The sequence below is a fragment of the Streptopelia decaocto genome (assembly GCF_964273445.1).
Source record: "Streptopelia decaocto genome assembly, chromosome: 18".
Taxonomy (NCBI): Eukaryota; Metazoa; Chordata; class Aves; order Columbiformes; family Columbidae; genus Streptopelia; species Streptopelia decaocto.
The window spans coordinates 11,299,551-11,305,550 of NC_138673.1; positions in this window are offsets into that span (position 1 = coordinate 11,299,551).

Genomic DNA, 6,000 nt, shown 5'->3' on the forward strand with positions numbered 1-6,000 from the left:
GCCCCATACATCTACACTAGTGCCCCCCAGCACCCCATGGCTCCTGCACTCTGCCCTGTAGATGCCCAGTACTGCCCCCCAGTACCATATAGCTCCTGTACTCTGCCCCATAGATGCCCAGTAGTGCCCCCCAGCACCATATAGCTCCTGTACTCTGCCCCATACATCCACACTAGTGCCCCCCAGCACCATATAGGTCCTGTACTCTGCCCCATACATCGACAGTAGTGCCCCCCCGGCACATCATGGCTCTTGCACTGTGCCCCATAGATGCCCCGTAGTGCCCCACAGCACCATATAGCTCCTGTACTCTGCCCAATGCACCCACAGTAGTGCCCCCCAGCACCCCATGGCTCCTGCACTCTGTCCTAAAGATCCCCAGTACTGCCCCCTAGCACCATATAGCTCCTGTACTCTGCCCCATAGATGCCCAGTACTGCCCCACAGCACCATATAGCTCCTGTACTCTGCCCCATACGTCCACAGTAGTGCCCCCCAGCACCATATAGCTCCTGTACTCTGCCCTATACATCCACAGTAGTGCCCCCCAGCACCCCATGGCTCCTGCACTCTGCGCTATAGATGCCCAGTACTGCCCCACAGCACCATATAGCTCCTGTAGCCTGCCCTGTACATCCACAGTAGTGCCCGCCAGCACCGCGTGGCTCCTGCGCTCTGCCCTGTAGATGCCCAGTACTGCCGCACAGCACCTTATAGCTCCTGTGCTCTGCCCCATACATCCACAGTACTGCCCCCCAGTACCATATAGCTCCTGTACTTTGCCCCATACATCCACAGTAGTGCTCCCCAGCACCCCATGGCTCCTGCACTCTGCCCTATAGATGCCCAGTAGTGCCCCCCAGCACCATATTGCCTCTGTACTCTGCCCCATACATCCACAGTAGTGCCCCCCAGCACCCCATGGCTCCTGCACTCTGCCCTGTAGATGCCCAGTACTGCCCCCCAGCACCATATAGCTCCTGTACTCTGCCCCATATATCCACAGTACTGCCCTCCAGCACCACATAGCTCCTGTACTCTGCCCCATAGATGTCCAGTAGTGCCCCCTAGCACCATATAGCTCCTGTACTCTGCCCCATACATCCACACTAGTGCCCCCCAGCACCATATAGGTCCTGTACTCTGCCCCATAGATGCCCACTAGTGCCCCACAGCACCATATAGCTCCTGTACTCTGCCCCATACATCGAGAGTAGTGCCCCCCGGCACATCATGGCTCTTGCACTGTGCCCCATAGATGCCCAGTAGTGCCCCACAGCACCATATAGCTCCTGTACTCTGCCCCATGCACCCACAGTAGTGCCCCCCAGCACCCCATGGCTCCTGCACTCTGCCCTAAAGATCCCCAGTACTGCCCCCTAGCACCATATAGCTCCTGTACTCTGCCCCATACATCCACAGTAGTGCCCCCCAGCACCCCATGGCTCTTGCACTCTGCCCTATAGATGCCCAGTACTGCCCCACAGCACCATATAGCTCCTATACTCTTCCCCATACATGCACAGCAGTGTCCCCCAGCACCCCATGGCTCCTGCTCTCTGCCCTATAGATGCCCAGTACTGCCCCACAGCACCACATAGCTCTTGTAATTTGCCCCATACATCCATAGCAGTGCCCCCCAGCACCCCATAGTGACTCTACTCTGCTCCATAGACCCACAGTGCTGCCCCACAGGACCCCATAGGACTCGACTCTGCCCCTTAGACCCAGAGAGCTGCCCCACAGCAGCCTGTAGGTGCTGCATTCTGCCCTGTTGGTGCAACGTGCTGCCTCACAGCACCACACACCTCTGTCCACCTGACCACCCCTCCCTCCTGGCCACGCCTGCACTGCCCACTATGGGTGGGTCACAAGGGTCTATGGGGCGGGTGTGGGGGTCAGGGGGGCTGTGGGGTCAATGGGATTGTTGTCGGGTGAAACACCCCTGAAGAGGCTGAACCCTCTATGAGTGAGTGACCCACAGCAGCCCATAGCCCCTCTGCCCTATAGAGTCACTGCACCCCATAGCTGCTTTTACTCTGCCCCATAAATGGACAGCACTGCTCTACAGCACCCTATGTCTCCACTCTGCCCCATACATCACCCACAGCACCCTGTATCTTGTTTACTCTGCCCTATAGACCCACAGTGTAACCCCACAGCACCCCACAGTTCTTCTGCCCTATAGATCAACAGCACTGTCCCAGAAAACACCGTAGCTTCTTCACAGTAGCCCATAGGCCAGCAGTGCTGCCCCACAGCACACTGTAGCTCCTGCACCCTGCCCCATAGAACCACAGCAATGCCCCTCAGTGCCCTACACATCCAGTGTGCCCTATACATCCACAGCACTGCTCTGCAGCACCATATAGTTCCAGCACTCTGCCCCATTGATATGTAGCAGCCCACAGCTACTGGGTTCTGCGCATAGATCCACATTCCTGGGCCCCCTCACCCCACCAGATGTCCTGGGTTGTGATGCTGCACAGGGCCCTGTGTACAATAGAAAATGAGGACAGCATGGCTGTTGGGCTCCACCTGGCTTGGAATCCAAGATGGCTGGGGGGGGGCTGGCAGCCCTGCTGGCACTGCCGGAGGGGCTGCTCATCTGGGCCGTGCTCAGGCGGCAGCTCCCGGCTGTATCGGCTGCTCCCATTGGCTGCCCCTGTGGCCCTGCACCCTGCCCATGGGAACAAGATGGCTGCCCTGATGGGTGGCCATCTCGGCTGCTGTGTCCCTGCTGGTGGGCGGGGCCATGGCTGCCAAGCCTGTGCTGGAAGGGTGGGGCTGAGGTGGGCGGGGCCTGCCTAGGGTGGCCATTTTGGGGTGGTGCCCAAGGTGGGTGGTGGGACCTGTGACTCTGTTTACCCCGATGGCCATCTTGGAAAAGGGCAGCGCTGTGCCGCTGCCATCCTGACATTGCTCCCCTGGGCCATGCTGGGGGATTTTTAACCTGGTTTTGGGGCCAATTCTCACCCAATAAAATAATGTTAAAAACCTTAAGCATGTGGTTTGTTCCATTTCCAGTGAGGAATTTGGGGGTGAGGTTTAGGGTTGAGGGTGGGGCTGAAAGTGTGGGTGGGGCCACTGCCAACCCCACTCCCCTCCCAAGCTGTCCCCAATGTGCCTTCCCGGAGGGGTGTGCCCCAACCAGGCCCCACCCCCTTTCCAAGCACCCCACCCTCCCAGCTGAGCTCCTCCCCCTTGACCCACACTTCCACCCCCCTTGGTGGGCTCCCTGCAGGGGGTGTGGCCTACAGACCTACAACTCCTTCCCCGCCCCTGCTGAGCCATGTACCCATCAGGGCATGACAGGGGCAGACAAAGCTCAGGAAGGACCAACAGAGCCAGGCAGGGCCTGAGAGAGCTCGAGAAAGTCCGACAGGTCTCGACACTGCCTGACAAAGCCCGACAGGGCCCGAGAGAGTTTGACGGATCCTCACAGAGCCCGACAAAGCTTGACAGAGCCCAACAGGACCCGTCAGGGCCTGACAAATCTTGTCAGTTCCTGAGAGAGCCTCAATGTGTATGACAGAGCCCTGGGGGCCTCAACAGAGCCTGAGAAATCTTGACAGGGCTCAGCAGAGCCCAAGAGGTCTCGACAGAGCCCTGCAGAGCCCATCAAAGCCTGATAGAGCCTGACTGACCCCAAGAGGTCTCGACAGAGCCCTACAGAGCCCATCAAAGCCTGATAGAGCCTGACAGGCCCCAAGAGGTCTCGACAGAGCCCTACAGAGCCCATCGCAGCCTGATAGAGCCTGACAGACCCCAACAGGTCTCGACAGAGCCCTACAGAGCCCATCAAAGCCTGATAGAGCCTGACAGGCCCCAAGAGGTCTCGACAGGTCTTCACAAAAACCAACAGTGTCTGACAGAGCCCGACAGGAGTGCAGGTGCTGTCATTTCCAGTGAGGGTCCAGGTAATTTGATAAGGGTGGTGGGCGGGGCCTGGGGTGATTGATCCCTCCCCTTTCCCAGGGGATTGTGGGCAGGGGTGGGCGGGGCTCAGGGTATTTGAGCCCCAGTCCCCGGGTAGGGAGCTCATTCCGCTCCAGGACGGCTGTGGTGCTGGTTCTCTGCTGCTCCTTCAGCAGTCGGCAGCTTTTGAGCTGTTTAAGCTACATGGGCAGAAGTCTTAGGAGAAGCGGAGGTGTCCATTTGAGGGAAGAGCTTCGGGCACAGCAAAGGTTCAGTAACAGCTGTAGTAGAAAGGTTGTTTGTCATTATGTTTCATTTGTTGATTCAGTTCCAGGTGCTTTGCATTTTCCAGTAGTTCCTGACTACGATGAAGATGGAGCATTGGTTATTGTATCTCCTTTTCTATCTGCTCCCTAGAAAACCTAAGTTGACATCCATACTGAGTCTCATTGTAGTTGCAATAGCAGTAACGAAGTGCAGGTGCTGTCACTTCAAGTGAGATTCCAGGTAATTTGATAAGGGTGGTGGGCAGGGCCTGGGGTGATTGATCCCTCCCCTTTCCCAGGGGATTGTGGGCAGGGGTGGGTGGGGCTCCGGGTATTTGAGCCCCAGTCCCCGGGTAGGGAGCTCATTCCACTCCAGGACGGCTTCGGTGCCGGTTCTCTGTCGCTCCTTCAGCAGTCGGCAGCTTTTGAGCTGTTTAAGCTACATGGGCAGAAGTCTTAGGAGAAGCGGAGGTGTCCATTTGAGGGAAGAGCTTCGGGCACAGCAAAGGTTCAGTAACAGCTGTAGTAGAAAGGTTGTTTGTCATTATGTTTCATTTGTTGATTCAGTTCCAGGTGCTTTGCATTTTCCAGTAGTTCCTGACTACGATGAAGATGGAGCATTGGTTATTGTATCTCCTTTTCTATCTGCTCCCTAGAAAACCTAAGTTGACATCCATACTGAGTCTCATTGTAGTTGCAATAGCAGTAACGAAGTGCAGGTGCTGTCACTTCAAGTGAGATTCCAGGTAATTTGATAAGGGTGGTGGGCAGGGCCTGGGGTGATTGATCCCTCCCCTTTCCCAGGGGATTGTGGGCAGGGGTGGGTGGGGCTCCGGGTATTTGAGCCCCAGTCCCCGGGTAGGGAGCTCATTCCACTCCAGGACGGCTTCGGTGCCGGTTCTCTGTCGCTCCTTTGGCAGTCGGCAGCTTTTGAGCTGTTTAAGCTACGTGGGCAGATGTCTTAGGAGAAGCGGAGGTGTCTGTTTGAGGTAAGAGCTTCGGGCGCAGCAAAGGTTCAGTAGCAGCTGTAGTAGAAAGGTTGTTTGTCATTATGTTTCATTTGCTGATTCAGTTCCAGGGGCTTTGCATTTTCCAGTAATTCCTGACCACGATGAAGATGGAGTGTTGTTTTTTGGTTTGTATTGCTGTATTAATAGCTGTTAATATAATCTCCTATCCTAGAAGAGTGTTTCGTCTCCAGAACCTTTGCAGCGTGCAACGGCCCCCGGTAGGTCTTTCAAATGTACCTCCCGGAACTCAGCCAAGGTGAGCAATGACTCGTAGGCTACTACCGATAAATATTATTCGGGTGCCTAATCGTACGCATGTCCTTGTTTTCCTTATTGTAGGTGATGATGGAGAAAGTGACAACTGCAGGAAGAACTCCGTTAGTCCACGTCACGTTTTCCTCTGTTGAAGATGGATTCGGTCCCTTGGCCCTCTGAAAGTTAAGTGCAGGCACAAGGGCTGGGAATTGCAGGGAGGGTTTGAAGTTCTGAGATAGAAGAGGGCAGTCAGGAGCAGTCCCCTTTGGGCAGATAAATGGGGTCAGGGACCTTTACAGTGCGATGCCAGCGTGTGCCGGGCAGGGCAGCTCCAGCCCATGTCTGTTGTCGCGTAGTTCGGGAAGCCGCCTCCCGCCTGTCAGACGATCCTGGGGTATCATTGCGCTCCAGGGGCACGAAAGTCATTTCAAGCACCATCCCGGGGTCTGGAAAGCTGGTGCCGATCGGCGTAGCACCAATCGGCTGCCAGTTTTCTTGTATCGGCAGCTGAAAGGGCGCACGGTTCTTGCATCTTGAACGTTTTCGGTCAG